This window comes from Prionailurus viverrinus, chromosome C2, assembly GCF_022837055.1.
Source record: "Prionailurus viverrinus isolate Anna chromosome C2, UM_Priviv_1.0, whole genome shotgun sequence".
Classification (NCBI taxonomy): domain Eukaryota; kingdom Metazoa; phylum Chordata; class Mammalia; order Carnivora; family Felidae; genus Prionailurus; species Prionailurus viverrinus.
This window is the reverse complement of record NC_062569.1, coordinates 153,261,185-153,284,490: the sequence shown is the minus strand read 5'-3', so window position 1 is coordinate 153,284,490 and position 23,306 is coordinate 153,261,185. Positions and strand designations below refer to the sequence as shown.

The 23,306-nt window shown below is 53.2% G+C and overlaps 1 long non-coding RNA gene across 1 annotated transcript in view; it reads left to right on the top strand.

Moving 5' to 3' along the window:
• Positions 1-15,832, top strand: part of LOC125175592 (uncharacterized) — a 39,668-nt gene extending 23,836 nt beyond the window's left edge. Inside the window, exon 4 of the long non-coding RNA XR_007155889.1 lies at positions 15,700-15,832. This is a non-coding gene — a long non-coding RNA (uncharacterized LOC125175592). The remainder of the gene's footprint in view (positions 1-15,699) is intronic.
• The last annotated feature ends 7,474 nt before the right edge of the window (positions 15,833-23,306 follow it).

The window sequence follows — 23,306 nt, the reverse complement described above, 5'->3', positions numbered from 1 at the left end:
AGCTGTCTATGGCGATGGCTCCCTTCCTGGAACAGGCCCTCTATCTAAATTCTTTTAGGAGGTTGGGGTGGGGGAGGGGGGGAGGCAAAAAAGGAAAACTTCGTGAGTCTTCTATTCCTTAAAAGTAAGCAGCCTAAAGTAATCCACATGCCAAAGAGACACATTTTGGGGTGACAGATTTTCTTCTGATACCCAGCTTACTCCAAATGCTGGAAGGAAACGAAAGTGGCAGCTAGATTCTGAGTCTGACCCTCCCTTCAGAGAGTGCATTGAAAGCCTCCGACTACTGTGTGAGAAAGGAAACGGCTCTGACTGGGCAACCCTAACTCAGAAAGGATGGAAAGTTTTATCCCAGGAGGAGGAATGTACGTGGTGACATTCACGGACCTCTACGAGCTCAGAAACCCCATGTAACTCTGAGGAAATTTGGCCTGCTAATATTACAGAGTGACTTAAGCCCAAGGACGTACAAACTAAACTTTCCAGAAAAGCAAAAACCACAACAGTGGGCAGGGTGCTCACTTCTCCTTTGTCTGCATGTGGGTTTCTGCTCGCGAGGTTTCCGTTGAAGCCGGTGCCGCCTTTCTACCGGGATCCAAGAAACACACGTCTCTGGATGTTTAGTAATGAAGTCGGAAGTTTTGGTTGTCTTACAAAACAGTCGTGGTGACCTGGCGGGGTGACACGTGGGCCAGATACGGCTGTGCCTTGGAGCGGGGCGTCTCGGGATGCTTACGTGATTGTGTACAGCAGATGCATGGAATTGAGAGCCCCAGCTCCCAGCTGCGGAGACAGAGCATGACATCGTGACCCTTTGACAAGGTAGCAAAAGGGGCTGAATATTTCTCCTTTTGCTAAAGTATTTAGAAGTATGAAATGAGGGCGCCTGGGTGGCTCATGCAGTTAAGTGTCCGACTCTTGACTTCGGCTCGGGGCATGATCTCAGGCTTCGTGAGATCTCACAGCTCTATGCTGACAGTGCAGAACCTGCTTGGGATCCTCTCTCTCCTTCTCTATCTGGCCCTCCCCTGCTTGCGCACATGCTCTCTCTCTCTCTCTTTCTCTCTCTCTCTCAGAATAAATAAGCATTAAAAAAAATAAAAGTGTGACATGATAACATTAGAGAAGTAAAGTTGAAACTCCAAATCTACCACTCTAATATGACTATTTCAATTTTTTAAAATTTTGTTTTAGAGAGAGAAAAGAGAGTGCACACATGCACGTACGTGAGTGGGGGAAGGGCAGACGGAGAGAGAGAATTTTGAGCTCCGCTCAGCGTGGAGCCTGATGTGGGGCTTGGTCCCACCACCCTGGGATCATGACCTGAGCCCAAACCAAGAGCTGGACGCTCAACCGACTGAGCCACCCAGGGGACACCCACCATAAGGGTTCTAGAGAGACTGTAGAAATCTCTGGAGCTCGAGGGGTAAGGCCATTCTCTGGACAGGAAGGACTGCAAACGGAGTGGCCTCGGCCCGTCGGGGGGACAGTGAGAGCTGGACTGTGGCAGGGGCGTGGAGGGAGGTGCTGGAGTGGTGACGGAGGCTGAGTGGGGGGGCAAAGCTGGCAGGCCTCGTGCGGAATGTGCTCTCCAGAGGCTGGATCCATCCTGGAAGCGAGGGGATAAGGGCTCGGAACGAGGAGAGGACTGGGCGGTGGGGTGCCGCACAGGAGGCCACGCAGGGGTGAGGGTGCTCATACAATGTGGGCCTTGAACTTAGCAGGGCGGTCCTGGCTTCGGGGCCGTGGACGGGGACAAAGGTCAGCGCCTGGTGGGGCGCCAGGAGTAAGCAGCTTGCACGTGCTGGCTTCCCATCCTAGCGTCGGCCTCGTGCCCCCCGAGGGTGAGCTGCTGGGTCTGGATACTCAAAAAGGGTATTTTCATTTGGGGGGGGGGCGTGTGGGTTACCCCCTCAGCTTGGAAGGTGGCAATCCAGGCTGTGCTATTTCATTGGCATCGTTAAAGTGCTCTCACGGCGACAGCACTTGAATACTCCCAGCGTGTTATTATTCGTGCAGATTAAGTCCAGGTGATTCAACAGTCTCTGCCTTTCACCCCAAACACACGATGGAAGTGAATCTGTTCTCCTCAGCGGGCCAGTGGGCTTCACAGGGGACAGACCAGGCACCCGGCACTGTGACGTCAGACGTCGGACATCCCTCCAGCTCTGCCTGCCGCCCTGGGTGAGGCTTCTGGTCTAGGGGCTGGCGTTTTCAATGGAGTCATCTGGCCCGGCCAGGTGGGGCTGGGCAAGGAGCGGAGGTGCGGGAGAACGGGGCGGGGGGGCACCTGTGTTCCGAGAGCTCAAACCTGCCCAAGCGAGTGGCGGTCCCGAGCAAGAAGTGTTTTCTGATCTCCGGATGCCAACGAGCAAGTACATAGGAGGTGGGGGCGGGGCAGAATGGGGGACAGAGGCCAAGGTCAGATCTGCTTCTTTGTGTCCACACCTCTCCTCAGGCTCTTCCCCTGCCAGGAGCGAGGTGTTTTTTCACACTCACCACCCAGGTGACAACATTTTGCTCAGAGCCCGTCCACACCTCTCCCACACCTTAGCCTCCAGGACATCTACTGCCCAGACCAGGGGCTCCCAGAGTCTTTGGAAAATGAAGGTCCCGTGTGATGGCAACACATCTTAAAGATCCATAGGATTTTGGCATTTGTCGATTAAGCAAAGATTGTCAAAGAGGTGTTAGAAATTCCTAACTCTTTTAAGGAATTTGGGTTTTGTCAATCCTAAAAGCACCTACCTATTATTGAAGGACAGCCACGCGTGTTCAACTTTTAGCTAATACTTGATCGGCATCGGGATCCGTAACCCCCTTGTCACAACCGTGTGGCTCACCAAGGACGTGGATTACGGAAGCTTCCCGGTGAGCACACTATGCTCGTAAATTGGACATTGGGTACGTACAGGTTTTGTCTTCCCGGGGAGTCGGTAAGGTCTGCCGGGGCACAGGGATGCTGCATGGTGGCAGGTGCCCTGTTGAGGAAGTGTGGGAAAGGTAGGCATACTGTTAAGATGACACGGCAGCAGGAGCGTCTGGGTGACCCAGTTGGTGGAGCGTCTGACTTCAGCTCAGGTCTCGATCTCGTGGCTCGTGGGTTCCAGCCCCGCATCGGGCTCTGTGCTGACAGCTCGGAGCCTGGAACCTGCTTCGGATTCCGTGTCTCCCTCTCTCTCTGCCCCTCCCCTGCTCATTCTCTGTCTCTCTCCATCTCTCAAAAATAAATAAACATTAAAAAAAATAATAAAAAATAAAAAAAAGATGACACAGCAGCAGAGCCAGAAGGGCCAGATTCTGGAGGCCAGGTGTTCTGGGAAAAACACGTCTGTGATGAAAACCTACGTTGTGGTCACACAAGGAGAAACAGTGATTCAAGAGGCGGACGTGGGGCAAAAATAAGGCCATCCAAAGGTATATTTCATGGAGGAAAAATAGGCAGCGCCCCGAAAATGGTTAGGGCTCAAAGTCTGGTTCCGGAACACAGGGATAGAGGTAAGAACTAATTGTGGCAGAACATTCCAGAACAAGAAAAGCGGAGACTCGCCTTGGTAAGCAGAGACTGGAGAGGCATGGGGGCAGATGGCACCCGAAAATAAAAGTGACAGTGACAGAGGAAGGAAGAAAAACAAAAAAGAAGAAGAGAAAAGACTGGAGAGGGTGTTTTTATCAGGACAGTTCCACATCCAGGCCTGACAGAAGCCAGAAACAGGTTCGAACGACTTGACGTAAAAAATCCTCTTTGATGTCATGTGTCAGGAAGAGTAATGACTTCCTTGGAAAAGGCTGAACGATTACAACCAGAGTTATTTGGCTTAAAATACCCCTTTCCAAAGGGGAGAATTATTTGGTTCATTATGAATCGGAATGAAATAATTCTTTTGTTCACATGAGGTCGGGTCTTGAGTTCTTGTATCTTGGGAACCGTGAAAGCTTTGGAAATTTAGTGGCGCGCAAAGGGCCCGCCGGCCTCAGAGCCCCCTCCACCGCCATCCAGGGCTCTGGCGTTTTCAAAGTGCAAAGCACACAGTAGCGCAGGGGAGACACCCGCCAGGAAACCGTGGGCCTCGGGTTTGTCCTGGCTTTGCCTGGGGACCCTGCGCCTTGCCCCCCGTTCCCCGCAACCCCCACCAGACTCGATAGCCTCTGAAATCGTTTGCCATTTGTGCGTCTATTCTGTTCTAGAATGCATCTCTGAACGATGCTGACAGCTCGTGGGTGTGGGGATCGGGCATTGTGGGCCCAGCCCCATCTGTGTCCCAGTCAGCCGTGTGACCTTGGGCAAATTGCTTAACCTCTCTGGACCTCATTTTTCTCATCTGTGAAATGAAGTTAATAATCTTTTTTTTTTTTTTACTCTCATAGATTGTTGGGAGGGCTCAGTGCTCAGTGAATGATGCAGTCCTCGGAAGGGTGAGTCCAGGGAGGACGAGCACCAGGACTTCCTCCCAAGCTCCTTCCGTGGCGTTATACGATTGGTCCAAAGGGACCCGTTCCAAAGCAAAATAGGTAGCAGGGAAACTGTGTGCAGAAATGTCACAGGTTCAATCACAGAAGGCAGGAAGTCCAGCTTCTGGCATAACGATTTGCTAGCGTCAGAATCCCCTGGAGGGATTGTCGAAACACGGATTTGGGTTTCTGATTCCGAGGTCTGGGTGAAGTTCAAGGGCTTACATTTCCAGCCAGCTCTCAGGTGCTGCTGGTGCTCCTGATCAGAGAAGCATCTGGAGAACCACTGGATCATAGACCTACGCTAACCCTGGTTTTTCCCCTCCAGACACGAGTAATGCTTAGACCCCACTTAAAGGGAGAAGAAAAAAATCATGGATCCTCTTTCATTTGTGAAACACTGAGTTAGTCTTTTTCTGTGAGACTATCTTTTTAAAAAAAATTTTTTTTTTAATGTTTATTTATTTTTGAGAGGGGGAGAGAGAGAGTGTGTGAGTAGGGAGGGGCAGAGAGAGGGAGACACAGAGTCCGAAGCAGGCTCCAGGCTTTGAGCTGTCAGCGCAGAGCCGGACGCGGGGCTCGAACCCACGAACCGTGTGATCATGACCTGAGCCGAAGTTGGACGCTTCACCAGCTGAGCCACCCAGGTGCCCCCTGGTTCAGGTTAAAAAATTTCTTTTCGGGGCACTGGGTGGCTCAGTTGGTTGGACGCCCGCCTTCAGCTCAGATCATGATCTCACAGTTCGCAAGTTCTATCCCCACATTGGGCTCGCTGCTGTCGACACAGGGCCCGCTTTGGATTCTCTGTCCATCCCCCCTCTCTATCCTCCCCCTCTTGTGCTCTCTCTCTCTCTCTCCTAGAGATAAATAAACATCTAGAAAAAAAAAGGGAAATGTTTCCAGCCCAAAGTGAATCGTGAGTCTCTCTCTCTCGGACGGGCTCAGTGTTCTTTATTTTCATCAGGTGTCATCTGGGTGATGGGTGGAATGATTCCCTAAAACCTGGGGGCTGGCTGGGGAGGAAACAGAGCAAGAGGCCCGTGACGCCTCTCCAGGGGGCTGGGGAGAGAATCCCCGTGTTAGAATAAACCGAGTGCAGAAGCGGGAGCAGCCTGCACGCTTTAAGCAGGTCTTCGGGTCCAAATCTTGGAGCGTTTCAAGCGGCTGCCTTCTCCCTTCTGCTGGACTCTCCTTAATGAAGGGCCCCTGCAGTGGGGGGCTGCCGTCCGCCGCGCGCCCTTTCCTTTCTGACCCAATGTGCGCATCTCAGCCGCCATGTGATCCTTTCTGACAGGCAATGAGACTAGTGTCCTTTCCGCCCTGGGCTCTCTCTGTATGACTGGTGCAAAAGCTCCGGCCAAGGACCGACTGACTTGCCCAGGGTCATAAAGCCCAGAAGCCCCAGCCAGGACTTCCGACCACAACTGCAGGCCTTTCCCATGGGGAGAGTCTTGTAACTTGGGGGGCAATCTCCTTGGAAACCCAGAGCCGGAGAACCAGGTGGTTGGCATTCTGTACGAGGCAGGGTCCCTGAGGAATGAGGGCCACACGGGCGTGTGACAGACACGTGTCTTTTCCAGCTTGCAGGGACTCAGGGAACAATGCCGTGATGCCTAAACATGGACTTAGTCGAACTTGGTGTTCCTACATCCCACCTCCACCGTCCCCCAAGCCATCCCCTTCGGAAATTTTGGAGTGCGGTGTTACACTCGAATACGTGGAAAAGGCTCTTAAGTCACCCACAGACGACACACACCAAGTATTCTTTAGCTGTGGAAGGAGATGGGGCGTTGCCAAAGTGGAAGGTTCTCAGCTATTTGCCTCGGTATCCTGGGAAGAATGAAATGTTTGCCCCGGAAGAAATGGCCGAGGGAGGGGGCCCCAAGCCCCCTTCTCTAGCCTTCCTGATGACCGAAGACTTGTCTCAGCCAGGTGCCGGGATGCTGTTTTGATGCCTGTCTGGATGGTCTTCTCCAGCTGCTTGCTTTGGGGAGAGGCATGGCCGAGCCAATGGGTACGGGGCCCTGAGATGCTGGTGTAGCAGGTTGAATCGTGCCCCCCCATTCATTTCCACCCAGAACCTCACATCGAGACCTTATTTGGGGTCACCCTTAATAGGGTCTTTGCAGATACAGTTGGTGAAGTCAGGATGAGGTCATGCTGATTAGGGTGGGCCCTACGTTGAATGACTGGTGTCTCAGAAGAATAAGAGAGGTTGCATGGACACGCAGGGAAGAAGGCAGGTGAGGACAGAGGCAGACACAGGCAAGGAACGCAAGGATGGCCGGCCACCGCCAGAAGCTGTCAGCACTGGGAGGGGCGGGCAGGGTCCTTCCTGGAGGCTTGGGAAGGGATCAAGGGCTGTGTTATCCTGATTCTGGCCTCCCGGCCTCCCTGCTGGTGGTGCTTTGTTACAGCAGCCCTAGAAAGGAATCCAGGGGGGAAGGCCGTTTTCCAGGGGCATGTGTCCGAGAGTGAGAGCGGAGAAGGAACCACGTTCCGATAAGGTGCGGAAGCGGCCAGTCCCTGCGTGCTCCCCTTATCTCCCTGATCGCTGGTTTCCTCTCTGGCTGGGCCTCCGCGGAGCAGGCAGGGACTCAAGAGGAGGCTCCAAGCTGGATATAAATCTCACGTTGTGGTGTTTCCGTTCCTCTGTGCGCACAGGAGATAAGGGAGAGGGAGGAAGTGGGAGCCTGGCTTCAGCGCAGAGGAAAGTGACCGAAATGGGGCCCCGAGAAATGGGCCCCAGCGCCTTGGGTCTCCTCTGCGGACACCTGTGCTGTCACCGCTGTGTCTCTCATCACGTCCCCTCAAGCAGATGCGCTCCGAGCCGCTGTTTGCTCAGCTGAGAGATGGGCTCATGACACGAATGTGCATCCCGGCCAAGCCTGCAGGGGACACGTGAGTCCAGGCAGGCGAGAACGCCGTCACATCTGCCGAGCACCCTCACATGGGGGCTATCGGTGTCTTCTAAGTGACCCCGTGGCTTCCTTGCCGACAGATGTTGCTGTCTGCAAATTCCCAGGGCCAAGTGCCGAGCTGGGCAGTGCCGGAAGGGTCCTCTTCTCCGGAAGGGGTGGTTCTCAGGCTGGGCGAACTCGTGCCTCAGGCGGGAGGGATTCCCACCCACGCACCCCCGCATCACGCCGTCACACCCCATGCTGCGGTGACGTGAATAGGGAGACAAATGCGGGTGACCCACCCCAACTGCACAAGTCATGATGACCTTTCACCGATGCTTCTAACAAGGCTTTGAGGGCTCTTTGGAGCTTTTAGGCAATGACTCTGTGCCTGATAAGATATTATCTCCTGACAAGAAGCTTCTGAGTGATGCAGCAGAGTGAGAGAACATTTTCACCATATTAGCCCCTTAGAACATCCGAGGAACCAAAGACCAACGTCCAGCTGGAAATTCGGATTCCGCTCGCCAGACTCGGACGGCGTGCGGAAGTCTTCCTCTGGGGATTCTCCTTCTCAGGCGTTGGATACTTACTGACCCCAAGATTGACTCCCGAAGGAAGGGACCTTCTACGTTGGGTTGCAAAGAAAGGAAGTCACTTGGGGGCGCCTGGGGGGCTCAGTCGGTTGAGCGTCCGACTTCGGCTCAGGTCACGATCTCACAGTCCGTGAGTTGGAGCCCCCCCGTCGGGCTCTGTGCCGTCGGCTCGGAGCCTGGAGCCTGCTTCCGATTCTGTGTCTCCCTCTCTCTCTGCCCCTCCCCTGCTCTGACGGGCTCTGTCTCTCTCTCCGAAATAAATAAACGTTAAAAAAAAATTTTTTTTTTTTAAAGAGACAAAGTTTAAAAAAGAAAGAAAGGAAGTCACTCAAGGTCACAGAGCTACTCAAAATCTGAGATAATAGAATGTAAATAAAAGAACTACACTTACTGAGCGCGTACTGTGAGATGCAGCTACGTGGGAGGATCCAATGACTCCTCACCACGTCCTGCGATGGAGGTGCTCTCCCCACTTTACAGAGGAGGAAACTGAGGCAGAGAGAGGAAACCTCACCGAGGGCCAGGCAGTGAGGCAGCCCCAGCTCCGAACACGACACCTTCCTGTCTCGGGACCCGCAGCTGGGCCGCCTGGCTGTGTGGCAGAAGGACGTGGAAGGAACGCAGGGGGCTGCTGTTAACGGTCTGGCGGCTGACCCGCTGACTGACCCCGGCTAAAACACTTGCCCCCCGACCCTGGGCGACTTGCCGACCTCCCAAGACTCAGTGTTTCTTCTGTAAAGTGGGTGCTGGTCCCTCTGGGGCTCATCTCCTGCTGTGAAGACTGTGCTGTGTGGAGCGCCCGCCAGATTATTCCCAAGGTCCTTTCATCCCCCGCTACAGACCGGAAATGTCACCTCTGTGTCCTCGCTGCCCGGTCCACAGTGACTCTGCCACCCGTGTTGGTTCAGAGGAAGGTTGTCTTGAACAACATTTCAGCGATTCCTTTTTTTTTTTTTTTTTAAATGTTTATTTATTTATTTTTGAGAGAGAAAGAGAGAGACAAGACAGAGCATGAGTGGGGGAGGGGCAGAAAGAGAGAGAGGGAGACACGGAATCCGAAGCAGGCTCCAGGCTCTGAGCTGTCAGCACGGAGCCCCGTGCGGGGCTCGAACTCGTGAACCGTGAGATCGTGACCTGAGCCGAAGTCGGAAGCTTACCCGACTGAGCCCAGAGGCCCCTCAGCGATTCTTTAAGGAAACCACCCGTAGGTCTTATCACCTTGCCTTAATCAGCAGGCGAGTTTTTCTCTGGATTTATTGTTTTAGTGTTTCTCCCATTTCGGTCAGCTGTGAGGATCATTAGGGTCTCGGTGTCATCATACATCTGGCCTGGCTGGTCTGGGCTGGGCCACCAGATGCTGTGACCGTTCCCAGCTCAGCAGGGAACTCCTGTGTCCTGACCACTGGGTCGGGATCAGGGGTTCCCCAGTGGAGTCTCCTTCCTGGGGACACCTCCTGCCCCTCCCCACCCAGCCTCCTCTCCAGCATCCAGGCACCCAGCACCTGCCTTGACCTTCCCCATCGCTCTGACCACAGACTCTGTCTTCTGATGTCCTGCAGCTACTCAGGTACTCAGCCCTGCCGGTGAGTGGGGTCAGCAGGAGGCGAAGGCCCTTGAACATGACTCAGCAGCCCCAGGCTCCCCTGGGAGCAAGCAGCCTGGGTTTCAGGTCGTTATCAAATGAGGTAATTACAGGCCAGGGAAGCAATTCCTTGTGGTCTGGTTTGGGCCCCGTCTCTTCTCAGAAGGCCTCTTCCTGGTTGAGAGATTTTGGCAACCCCGAGGGCACCCTTCTCCTTTCCTTTTTGCATCCCAGTCCCATTTTTCTGGGCCTAGGAATGAACGTTGGCCCCCACCAGTGTCTATTCTGTGCCATTGAAAAATTACCAACGGACAGGTGGAGTCACACCAGTATATACGAAGCACACTGTGTGATGGAACCTTCTGGGTCCATGAGCTATCAAAGTGAATCAGACATCGTCTGTCTACCAAGACCTTTGGTAGAGCAGGGATACGCGTGCACACATATATACACAATAAAACACTGGATCTGTTCTGTTGCTGCTGTAACAGTAGACCCTGGCTTCCGTGGCTTCAAACAGGACAAATATATTCTCTACCATTCTGGAAATCCCAAGTCCAAACAGGTCTCACTGACTTAAAATCTGGTGTCAGCTTCGTGCATTCCTTTCCAGAGAAGCTGCTTTCTTGTGTTTTCCAGCTTGTCGGACTGGTGATGTTGAATGTCTTTTCATGTGCTTGTTGGCCATCTGTGTATCTTCTTTGGAGAAATGTCTGTTCAAATCCTTTGTCCATTTTTGAAACTGGACTCTGATTTTAGCTGTAGCTGGAAGGCTGGCTGGCTGGGCTATACGATCTCAATGTCCTTTAAAATATTTTCTTTTAAAATCTCCTTTGAGGAAAAACAACATGTTCCTGTAACTGGCTGGACAACGTATGCTTCGAAAAAGATGGTTCTGCATTGTGTGTAAACGGACATCCACCGTATTTCTTCTGTCTCCACGGGGAGGTGGGGCCCTTACCTATTGCTGGTTCATTGCCTCTCAGGGACACCCAAGAGACTGGGGTCTGCTTATGCCAATCTCCTTGTTGGAAATGGAGCATAAAGGAAGATTATGTCAGGCCTGGAAAGCAAGCAGCTAACGCCAGGGTGGTGGTTATCAGCATGGCATGGCTGAGGCACAGGAGGGAGGCTTTGTCATGGACCTAACTCTTGGCTTTGAGAACCATTTGTAAGAAAGTCTTCAGTCTGTTGGTTCCAACTCTTACTTCCTGAGGAGCTGCCATATTGTTTTCTACGGTGGCCGCATCACCTTATATTCCCACCAGCAGTGCACGGAAGTTCCAATTTCTCCACATTCTGGCCAATACTTGTGATTTTCTCTTTGGTTTGGCTTTTTAACAATAGCCATCCTGATGGGCGTAAAGTGGTATTGCATTGTGTTTTTGATTTGTGTGTTCCTAGTGATTGTCGATGTTGAATATCTTTTCGTGTGCTTGTTCGCCATCAATATATCTTCTTTGGAGAAATGTCTGTTCAAGTCCTTTGTCTGTTTTTGAGACACGTGAGGGCCATTTCTTGTCAGGAAGATTTTGGAAAAATTCTGTGGTTATTTAAAGGGATTAAAACATATTTTAAAAGTGCACATTATGAGGATGCCTGGGTGGCTCAGTTGGTTAAGGGCCCAACTCTTGATTTTGGCTCAGGTCATGATCTCACAGTCATGAGATCGAGCCCCATGTTGGGTTCTATGCTGGGTGTGGAACCTGCTTGGGATTTTCTCTCTCTCTCTCTGTCTTTCTACACCACCCTGCCCCACCCCTCCCTTGCTCACACATGGCGCTCTCTCTCTCTCTCTCTCTCTCTCTCTCTCAAAAATGCACATTAAGGTATGAGACCCTGCTAGTAGGCGAGGCTGTGCATGTGTGAGGGCAGGAGCCACATGAGAACTCTGTTCTTTCTACTCCATTTTGCTCTAAAAAATAAAGTCTGTTAAAAATGAGGGGCCATTTAAAAAGGAGATCTCCCACCACCTCAGCACCCAAATAACAAGAATATGGAGAACGCGTCGTAAATCAAGGGGTAATATAAAACATATCTTTGGCGAGGTAGCGTGGACAGACAGGGCCTCATCTTCAAAGCTAGACTAGCATTATTGTTCAGCTTTCAGTGGGAGATAGCCATCTCTGCTAACCGAATCAACTCTGCAGTTCAGGCCCCACATGACAGTTTGTTCGTTGGCTCGTGTATGTTTGTACGCACGCACACACGCCCTCCTGCCTGTGTTGCATGCAGAACTGGGAGCCCTGAGCGCTTCAAGTCAGCCTGTACCCATTCACTGACTGTGGACTGCGGCATAGCTAAGGTGTTTGGTGTCATTTCTTGCAATGAAATCACTCCCGGGCGCCCCGGGGGGGCTCAGTCGGTTGAGCGTCCGACTTCGGCTCAGGTCATGATCTCACGGTCCGTGAGTTCGAGCCCCGCGTCGGGCTCTGCGCTGACAGTGCGGAGCCCGCTTGGGATTCTCTCTCTCCCTCTCTCTGTTCCTCCCCTACTTGTGCCCGCTATCTCAAAATAAATAAATAAACCTAAAAAATGGATTAAAACCTATTTTTTTTTTTTAAACCTATTTTAAAAGTGCACATCATGCGGATGCCTGGGTGGCTCAGTTGGCCAAGCGTCCCACTGCTGATTCTGAGACGTTCGTTCCTCTTCGCCTTAATGAAAAGAGCTTCTCTGGGCGTGCTGAGCGTCCCGTCCCCCGCCACCCCGCCAACGACCGCCACTGCTCGGTCCCTGGGCCTTTCTGTATTCATGGCCGCCTGTCCAGTTCGTACCCTCTGTACCTCTGGCTGCAGATCACAGCTGCCTTCCTGACGCTCTCTTGGCTTCTGGGACACCACTGTTTCTTGATCTCCTTCTTATTTCTCTGGTCATTTCTCAGGGAGGCCTGCCCTGGCCCCTGTATTGGTTAGATGACCTGCTGAAATGGGGTCCCTTAGCAAAGGGACCATTTTCCAAGCTGTGGGCAGTGTTTGGATGGGGCAGCGCCCCAGGACCAGCAGTAGGGGGGAATCTCTCACCAACTCGGCCCGAGGGGTCAAAGGGAGGGAAAAGCTGCCATGGGCAGAACCTGGAGAGAGGAAGCATGTCCACAAAGGAACCCGGTAGGGAGAGGCGGGAGCAGACGCCACAACACTCAGTGTGATCTCCTGACGTCCCCCCTCCCCCACCGGCCCAGAGGAGGCCGGCAGGCAGGGGGCCATCTATGCATCTCACCCGCCGGTGTCCTGGGGCAAAGAGCAGAGTGGAAAATCGTGGAGAATGAATCTGCGGGGACAAACAGAAGGCATCCGGCCGCCTCCCTACCCGTTACGGGCTGGATTGCGTCCCTGCCAGATCCATGAGGTGAAGTCCTAACCCCCAGGACCTCAGAATGTGATCTTACGTGGACACAGGGTCTTTAAAGGGGTAACTACGGTTAAATGAGATCACGAGGGTGGGCCCTAGTTCAATCTGACTTGTGTCTTTATAAGGAGACGAGATTAAGACACAGAGGTACACAGACAGATGACCCTGCGAGGACCCGGGGGGCAGGCTGCCATCCACGAGCTAAGGAGAGGGGCCTTGGAAGAAACCAACCCCATTCACACCTCGATCTTGGACGTCCGGCCTCCAGAACCGTGAGACAAACGTCTGTTGTTTGAGCCACACGGTCTGGGTGCCTGTGATGGCAGCCGCACGCTAAGACAACACTTTCATCTGGCCCATTCCCAGCGCTGTCTTCCCCTCCTTGCTTGGGTTTTCTCCTCAGTCTCTATTCCCACCTGGCAGATCCGATGTCTTATTTATCTGGTCCCTCGTCTGTCCCAAAGCGCCCTCCCTCCCGTGCCAACTCCGTAAGTGTGAGATTTTTGTCTGTTTGGTTCACTGCTGAGGCCCCTTGTGACCAGATCAGCACCGAATACATAGACGGTGCTCTGTGGTGGCAAGTGTTTGTTTTTTTTTTTCCAAGTGTATTTATTTCTTTTTTTTGGGGGGGGGGAGGGAGCAAGTGGGGGGAGGGGCAGAGAGAGAGGGAGAGAGAGAATCCCAAGCAGGCTCCACACTGTCTGTGCACAGCCCCACGTGGAGTCTGATGCGGGGCTCAAACTCACGCACGGTGAGATCATGACCTGAGCCAAAACCAAGAGTCGGATGCTTAACCGCCTGAGCCACCCAGGTGCTCCGGCAAGTGTTTGTTGAATGAAAGGAGGTTCTCCAAATCCCTCCTTTTTAGTAATCGTTGCTGGTTTCTTCTCCTCTGCTCACCTCTTGACTGCACGTGTCCCAGACCGTGCTGGGCGCCCTTGGCCTCTGCAGACCACGCCTCCTCCGGACGGCTCCTCACTGTGAGGGGTGACACTGAGGCCCGGCGGGGTCTGGAGCCAGGGACTCCAGAGCCACACGGCCCCTGCCTGTCCCTCGTGTGACGTCGCACACGCTGACCTATCCAATCCTCTTTGCGCTGGCCTGGACTTCTACTCAGCCGCGTGTGGGGATCTCTGGCCAGAGTCGGGCTGAGGTGAGGGGGGAGTGAGGTGTTCTGGACGCTAACTCTGTGTCACTTCCTCGCTGCCCGCTGAACATGGGGCCATACCAAGGGAGGCTTGCGGGAGGCCTGAGAGGGATCGGAGTTGGTGACCTGAGGGTCTAACCGGTGGGGCTGAGTCAGACACGAGGGGTGACAGAGACAGAGGTAGAAAGACACACAGAGACAGAGACAGAGGGTGAGAGAGAGCACACGCGTGTGAATGAAGTTTAGAAGGTGTCCCTCCCTTTCACATAGCGGGACCCGATCCTGTCTGCCACCAGGACACTGGCATTTGTGATCACCAAGTTCTGTGGGATGTTTTTCTGGAAGAAACGCGTGTCGGAGGTCCCTGTGTGCACGTACAATGTATTTTCCTCAGAAGCCTTTGGGAGATTTTTGCTCATCTGAGCTGCGGCCCTCCAGGTGTCAGGACAGGGCCTGTGCTCGTGATAACTGTTTTCCAAATGTCTACACTTCCTCACGGAGAAGGTGGGGACGGACCGAGGGGCAGGCAATGGGGAGGACGGACTTGGAGCCCATCTCCCCAGGAGGCACGGTTGCTGCCCCCACGGGAAGGGGGAAGGGTCTAGACTGGGGAGGACATCTTGAGCGGTTGGGCGTGTTGGCTCACAGAGCTGAGGGCTGTGGTTTCATTGGCCGGGGTGCTTGGGTACAAGGGAGAAAGAGAGAGAGAGAGAGAGAGAGAGAGAGGGAGAGAGAGAGAGGGAGAATGCCTGAACTACCACAGGCAGCTGGTAAAACAAAATAAAGAGGCTCCTAGCACATCCGCCCGGATCCAAGGCAGGCTGTGTGGCCGGCTCGCAGGGTTCCTCTGGGTGGTGTGAGCCCCGGGCCGTGTGCACAGGATTTGGGGAGGATGGAGGCCAATCACCCATGACCACGAGCAGGAATGTGTGCAAAGGCAAGTTGCCAGGTATCATTTGTCTTGTTCTGTTTGTTAGAAACTGCAGGAAAGGGCGTTAGGAGAGGAAAACGTAGAGCGCAGCGCTCTTGAGAACTCAGGGTGTCAGCGTGCAACGTCGGAAGCTTCTTCGGAGGACTCATTATTGTGCGAATTTGGAATACACCAGCCCCTGCCCCTGCCTTCCTTCCTTCATTCATTCATGCAATCCTTGAATAAATATTTGTCAAGCACCTATGGCGGATTGAGTCCTGGGGTCAGTCACCATTTCCTTACTACACACACAGTGCCGTGCTAATTCCGCTGGAACGTTCAACACATTTGTGGAATAACTTTATTCTAAAAAGGCTTTTTTTTTTCATCTCTTCTGTATCTTTGAAGAACTCCACATCATCCTCAGTCCTTAACTCCCACACTTTTACATGGCTTGATTTAAAAAAAAAAAAAAATCCTTGAAGCCAACCTCTGTGTATTTATGTCAAGATACGTGCAGAATTTTCTGCTGCTGCCGTAACTATCCGGGAGATGCTATCGCGGTCACGAGCGTCTGTGACCCGAGCCCCCCGCCCCGATGGGGTGGCATGGATCGTGGGAAGCAGGAGCAGACCCGAGGGCTCGCGACTCCCGGGAAGACGCACATTCAAGAGCAGTTTGGCCAAGACCGTTTCCTCTGTTTTGGTCCATTTCCTCCCTTTGTTCAGAAAGCTTCATGTTTTCTTTGTCGACTTCCCCAGGTCTGCTGGTTCCTGGAATGAATACACCCCCATGACTGGGCTCTTCCTTCGATGCACCCAAGGACGATGCTGTATTTTCTCTCCTCTCCAAAAAGGCACCTCTGTTTTCCAAATCCGGTGGACCAGACTGTGCTATTTACTCGCCAGCTTGTCTTTTTTCCCCCGGGGGCTGCAGGCTGGCGGCTTCCAGGAGCAGAGGCCAGAATGACTGCCTCTCTTTTACAAAGGTGCTGGGGTCTCGCCCTCTTTCATTCAGAGGCAGGGCCGGTGTCTGACGGCTGAGGTGACGAGTGTTGCTATCTGCCCCTCTCATTTTGGGGGAGTGGTGGGGGGGGATAGAAAGAGGCCCCAAAGAGGAGAGGACAGGGGCATCGGACCATGGATCGGATGAGCTCCCAGCTCTCTGTAGCTCTCCAAATAAGCACTGATGGTCCTGCCTCGGGCCCCCCTCCTTTGGTAGAGAGGTTTTCACCCATATCTCTAGGGGCAGAAGGCCATGGGTTGGGGTCATGGTATTTAAAAGCCACTGGCTGGTAGGCGCCCGAGGGCTTGGAACCAGCAGAAAATCCCCAGGGGCTGATCTCCCTGTCCACCCCGCCCCCCAGCCATTCCTTTCTCGGTGGATTGCCACGGCCCTGACCTTGCTGGACAGTGGTGCTACGTGCTCTGCTTTAGTAACCTCCCCATCCGAGCCCCATGTCCCCCCCCCCCCCCCCCCGAGACCTGCCACGCAGCCATCGTGAGCCTCTTCCAGCTACTGGAACTGCTCTTGCTCACCTCTGGGCCATCACATGTCCTGTTCCCTCTGACAAAACACTCTCCCCTGCCCTGCTTGGCTGTGTCCTAATCCCCCAGCAGGTTTCGGCTTCCGTGGGATACTCCCAAGTATGGTCACCCTTGACCACCATAAATGGGCTAGAGGCCCGACCCCGTGCACTCCTGTATCTCGGAATGCCCCAGGATGGCACAGGCAGGACCACATGGGGCAGCCTCTGGGCTCAGCCACCTCCTCACCTGGTACGTCCGCTCTGCGAGGCCCAGGCTCGCGTGCTGTTTCTCTCTCCCCAGGGCCTGCACGCCGGAGTCAGTTGATAACTATTGGATAAAAGAAGCCCGTGCACACAGTGCCAGGCACGGAGCTGGGCACGGGGACACAGGGCATAACAAGAGACCCAGGATTGGGGTCTCCTGGGGCTGGCTGAGGGAATCAGGGAGTTACCACACGGTCCCCACAGTGGTTTTACATGGGACTCTAGGGTTCTTTCGCTGTCCACAGGTGTGAGGTGTGTTCCCACAAGAAGCACCCTGTCTTTGTGGGAAGGTGGGGTTTTCTGGCTCTCGGGTCCCGAGTCAGGGTCTGCTCGAAAGGCTGGGGTTACGGAGCACCTGGGGCCCGTCCTCTGGAAAGTAGATAGGGAAGAACGAGCACGTTGCAGACGACGGTGAACCCAAGGCGTTTTGTCACCTGGGTCTGCCCACGGGACTCCCGAGAGTTCCCCAGGGCGAGGGGCTCACTGGAGCTCCCCGCTTTCAGGGACTGTCATCACCCCCTCCCCTCCCTGTGATTTTGCTTTTCTTCCCATGCAATGATTGTTTCCAAAGAACATGCCAACCCACAGTCGCACTTTTTGGTCTAAAAGCGAGAGCGCTTCACGGCCCCTCCTGCAACGGCTTCGGCAGAATGTGATAAAGAGGCCTTTGTAGCCGGTAATTAAAGTGGAGGAACTCGCTGTATTTTATAGGCAAGTCCTCTGAACTCTGTGTAACGTCCTGGGAGAAACCTCACAATCGATTCACGTTTATATGGGCCCATTAATCTGCCAGGCATGGCGTTGACTTTGGTCCATTCCAATGACCCTGCTGTCCAGGTAATAGTAAGCCTTTTCGGTCTCATGTTCTTTTTCCTCCCACTTCTACTTTTTCGTAGACGGAAGAGAAAACAAGCAGAGGAATGAAACGCTCTGCACGACCCCCGCGTCAGAGCTGGTTTGGGTTTGGGTGGGCGGCATTCCGGGCTCCCGGTTCCACGTTGTGGCCGGCCGACGCCTCCCTTCGAGCACTCCCACGAGCACTCCCAGAGTACTCCCACGAGCACTCTGCAGTGGAGAAAGTCAAAGACAGGCCGGAGTCTCAGAATCTTTGACGAACTCTTAACAAGTTGCACAAGCACGTGCACACACACGCACCCACACGTGCCCCCATTCCCCCGCTCGCAGACTCATGTTGGCCCATGCTCTCAGGCCGGCAGAGGGCTTTCTGTGTGGGGAGTCAGGGCTGGGTGTGGAATTCTCTGTTGAGCACTATTTCAGGTGGTCGGGTGTTTTCTGGCCGCTCGGCTGCCGCGGTGGGGTCGCCTGGCAGCCAAGGGAAGGCTTGGACCGGTAGCCCCCTTCCCCAGAAAGGCCGTCTGGCCTACACAGAGCTGGGCTGTGTTGAGCAAGCCGGGCGCCTCCCGATTCCAGAGGGCGGTTCCCGCCAGCCTTTGTGTGGCTGTGTTGCCAGCAGCGTGCTCTGTTTGCAGGGGCTCCGGGAGGTTTGTGGGCGTGTGGGCAGCGCTCTGTCCTGCCTGGAGCAGGTGTCCGGAGCCTCGATTGCGCTCCTCGATCGCAGCGCGTCTTTGACTTGTGGGGCTCTGGCCACAGGGATCTCTCCTGGGTGGATCAGGAAAGGGAAAGAAGCTGAGAAGAACCCCGAGCAGAAGCAGCCCTGGCCGGTGCAGCGAGATGCAGGGACTCCCTGCAAAATGCGAGGAGGGCAGGTGACCCGGTGATTGCTCTGGGTGCATTTCTGCTCCGCAGAGACGCTCCGCAGGAAGGACCGGCCTCCCCAGTCTGGACTGGACGAACGGCCCCCCTGAACGCTGCCTGACCCCTCGCTCCCTCTGAGCCACCGTGTGGGGATTTTGGGGGGCAGGAATGCGAAAAGGGGCATGTGATCCTGATGTAAATGAGCAAATCACCCACAGGCTCTAATCTCATTTTCTTGGAGTTTTTGCTTTCAGGACAATATACCAGCCTGACACCAGCCCCGTGTTCGGACCTCAGTGACCACCACACCAGCACGCAGTTCTGTCAGGAGGGCTCAGCCACTCGGGTGTCTGTCCCCAGGCCTCGTCTGGGAGGCTCGCAGGAGAGACGCTGAGGCAGGTTTCCCAGTGGAGGGCAAAACTGTTCCCCCACACTCATCACTGTATTCACTTTTTCTTTTTTTATTAAAAATTTTTAAATGTTTATTTATTTTTGGGAGAGAGAGAGAGAGACAGACAGAGTGTGAGTGGGGGAGGGGCAGACAGAGGGAGACACAGAATCCGAAGCAGGCTCCAGGCTCTGAGCTGTCAGCATAGAGCCCCACACAGGGCTCGAACTCACGAACTGCGAGATCATGACCTGAGCCGAAGTCGGACGCCCAACCGACTGAGCCCAGGTGCCCTATTTACTTTACTTTCTTTTTATTTTATTTAATTTTATTTTTTTAATTTTTTTTTTAACATTTATTTATTTTTGAGACAGAGAGAGACACAGCATGAACGGGGGAGGGGCAGAGAGAGAGGGAGACACAGAATCAGAAGCAGGCTCCAGGCTCCGAGCCATCAGCCCAGAGCCCGACGCAGGGCTCGAACTCACGAACTGCGAGATCGTGACCTGAGCTGAAGTCGGACGCTTAACCGACTGAGCCACCCAGGTGCCCCTACACTACTTTCTTAATAGGGGGACCATTTATGCCAAGAGGGGAGTCATGGCTAGAGAAGGTGTCACGGGTCAGAGTAAGGGGCTCAGACAGGGTCCCCCCACCTGCATCGCTTCCCCGTTCTGCTGGGGTTGGAGCCCTGGACGCTGTTTCCAGCTCTGCATGGCTCCAGGTGACCAACCAGAAGACGCTGTTTTCACGTCTCCAAGGATATCCGTCCCACTGCTGGCAAGACAAAGTCCCTTACCTGGTGGACAGTGGGTATTGCCACCTACCTGTCTCACATTTTACTGACCTCTGAGTGTCCCCTTGGCCCCTACTTGCTGCCCCCTCCCCTGGGGCACACCTCCGACTCCTAGACTGTACCTGTTGTCTGCCACGTGGTCTTGGGCGCCCACAATCTTCTTTGTGCTTTGAGACATTCCTGCAAGAAGTCAGAACCGATGCCTTGCTACCTGTGACCAGGGCGGGAAAGGGAAAGTCATCAGATTCCAAGTTGCCGGGGATGATGGGGGTAGACCAGATGGTCACTGCCATCCAGCAGGGAGCGGGATGGCGCCTTCCCAGGATGGGGCGGTCATTGGTCGGTTTCCTGAGCTGAGAGTGACATCTCTGGAGCGGCGCATGGGCGTGGCCTACAGAAGGGACAGATGGACAGGAAAGTCAGGAATAGAGGCGAAACTACCCTGGAAATTAGCGATCAGATTTTAGATCTTCGGTTTTGGAAAATTACATGCTTTGCCACAGTTAAAAAAGCCCTATTTTAAGGAGACATTTCTATTCTCATTTTGTAGATGGAGCGTAAGTAGGGCCCCAGGGCGGCTCTGTCGGTTGAGTGTCTGACTCTTGATTTCGGCTCAGGTCATGATCCCAGTGTCGTGGGATCGAGCCCCGTGTCGGGCTCTGCGAGGAGCACGGAGCCTGCCTGGGATTCTCTCTTTCTCTCCCTCTGCCCCTCTCCTACTCACTCACGTGTGTGCCACCCCCCCTTTCAAATAAAAAAACAAGCAAACGTGAGGTGGAAGCCATGTGTGTGAAGGATTAGAACACTCCAAAGCCTGGCATGGTCACAAGCGGATCTCAAAGCCTCCCAAGTGCCACCCGGGTGGGTTGATGCCTGGCTTCCAAATGCGTCCACAGAGGTGGAGAGGGAGAGGGAGGCGGGGGTGAGAAGCCGAGTGGGTTCTCCACAGGCCAAGGGAAAGGCACACGTTTGCCAGCTACTGACTTCGGGGTCATGGGCCACCCCGAAGCCATCCCCAGCAGCATTCACCGTACAGGACAGAAGAGGAGGAAGGACCCCAGGCCGAGAACGTCGTTGCCATCAGATTTGGGTAAGAAGGAGGAGGAGGGTTACCTTGGCGAGTCTGTGGAGAATTGTCAGAGCCACTTAGAGTAGAGGATTAGGTCGTGGATGATCCCACAGCTCATATCAAGGGTTTTCCCACCACAGGGTCGCTGCACAAAATATGAGACCCCCAATTACGTATAAATTTCACAATTTTTAATGTAGAATATGCTCCGAATATTATTTGGAACATACGTATAGTGAAACGTTGCTCATGGTTTATCTGGAAGTGAAATTTAACTGGGAGTCCTGTATTTTTATCTGTTACGTGTGGCCACACTTCTGCGGGAAGACTCTTTCGAACACACTCAACCTCGACTTCATTCTCGTCCTGCCAAAGCCTTAGTGTCTGTCTATGGGTATGTGTGAGAACGCAAAAGGCAGCCTATTGTCACGGGACCGTATGCTGTGAAAGGCGACAATGTCTAGCGACACACAGCTGTGCTGGTAGCTTGTGGGTGGGGTACCTTTCCAGAGAGGGAGTCTCCTTAGTTTTCAGCCTCAGACAGAACAGTGCCTCCACTGGGAACCACAGAAAGTGGGTCTGTGTATGCAGCTGGTGAGGACTGTCCATCTAAGTGACTGCTCTGGGTGACATCTTGTCCGGTAAACTGATGTGTTGATATGTTTGACGTCTTAACCTCTGGTACCTCAGAACGGTGTCCTTATTTAGAGATGGGGTCTTTGTGGATCTAATTAGTTAAGACGAGGTCATGCTGTGTTAGGGTGGATCCTAATCCAATATGACGGTGCTTTCATAAGAAAAGAGGCAGACACAGGGAGACGGCCATGATGGCGGAGACAGAGATGGGATTGATGTGTCTAGAAGCCAAGGACCGCCAGGCACTGCTGGCAACAGCAGATGCTAACAGAGAGGCAGGGAACAGACTCTCCCTCACAGTCCTTGGAGGGAACCAACCCTTCTGCGCCTTGGTTTTGGACTTCTGGTTTCTAGGACCATGAGACAGAACATTTCTGTTGGTTAAGCCACCCAGTTGGCGGTGCTTTCCTCTAGCAGCCCCGGGGGAAACTACAGAGCGATCTTCACTTGATTGCAGATGAGAAGACAGAGCATCCTCTGCATTAATCTCAAGTTCTGAATTCAAGGAAGAGGCTCTTCCAACACTCAGGGGGTAGAAAGTCTGCCAGGATTAGTGAATGCAGATACAAAAAATAAGGACATGGCCTGGCCAGACCTAGTGGGAAGCGATTTCTCATGCCCACCACAGGCTTGGCAACACCAGAAATACATTGTCAGATATTCCTAACTTATTCGCGTGTGTGGATAAACCTATGTTACCTCATTATCTATTTACTGCACTCTGTATAATGGCTTCTCTGCTGGGCTCGTGCTCAAGTAATCTTTTGATTGTTATTGTGAAGTCTCAGATTAAAATAATTGCTTGAGATGTTGTCAGCAAGGTGACTAGATCAGGGGACTCAAGCTGCCATTGTCCATCTAATATCTAGGTATGAAGACTTCTCCACCCTCTTTGACAATGCGGCTTTCACATCCACGCCTCCTGCTCGGGGGTGACCTATGTTGCATTTCACACTTCAACTCCATCCGTTGTGTGTGTTCTGAAAACACAGAGTAATTGTAACGTGATCTAATATGCATACAAATTAAAAACTCCAGTTTTGTTCTCTGTTGTTTAGAGTCATGCCTGACCTCTACCGTGGTTAATCAATGGGCTCTGTTTCATCCAGCCCATCCATGAGCAATAGACGTGGTAAGTTTGAGGCCAAAGTTCTTAGGGTAGACAACCGTGGTCTATTCATTGCCTACTGTGTACAAAACGTAGGTGTTACCAAGCGTAGGTGTACCAGGCATGCAGGTGTCTGTACATATGGTGTCTGGGACTCCGGGTGACATTAATGGAACGCTCTGCTGCTTTGACATGGGTTACACACAAGCATTGGGTGTCTGTTATCAGCTGGGATTGGAAATCCTCTACCCTCTCCCCCCCTTCCTCGACCAGGTGCCATCTCTGAAAGAGACCTTTCCTTTGAGTAGCCTTCCTCGTCTTGAAGTTCTAGCCATGTGGTTTGGATTCTTGTCCCTTTGATTCTGTTCCTACTTTTTCCTTGGCTTTAGTGCCCTTTCTTTTTTTCCACACATGCCCTCTCCCCCCGCAATGCACGTCATCTCTTTAAAGAGTTCACCTCCTCCAGGAAGCCTTCCTGGAGTCATTCCTTTGCCTTCCACCCTCACTGTCTCTATAATCCATCTGAGTATATGATCATTGGGTTCATACTGATCTACTCCGTTACAGCATGTGCTGATTTTTGCCCAAACCCTTTGTAGTTTCCTTCCAGAGTCCTTGATGCCCCTCAGCACTCATGGCCTGTTCCTCCCTCTTCCCTTCCAGACACACAGACAGGCAGGCAACACTTTTTGTCCAGTTCCACGTGACATGAGTCTGCGGGGACTCTTTAAATAATCTGTATGACATTCACGTGAGTTACGGGGCAAATTAACGAAGGAAAAATGACAGAGCCACCCAGAGCAGCGGCCCTGCTTATCACACGGGGCTTTACCCCATTTCCCCTGTAATTAGATTCCTGGTGA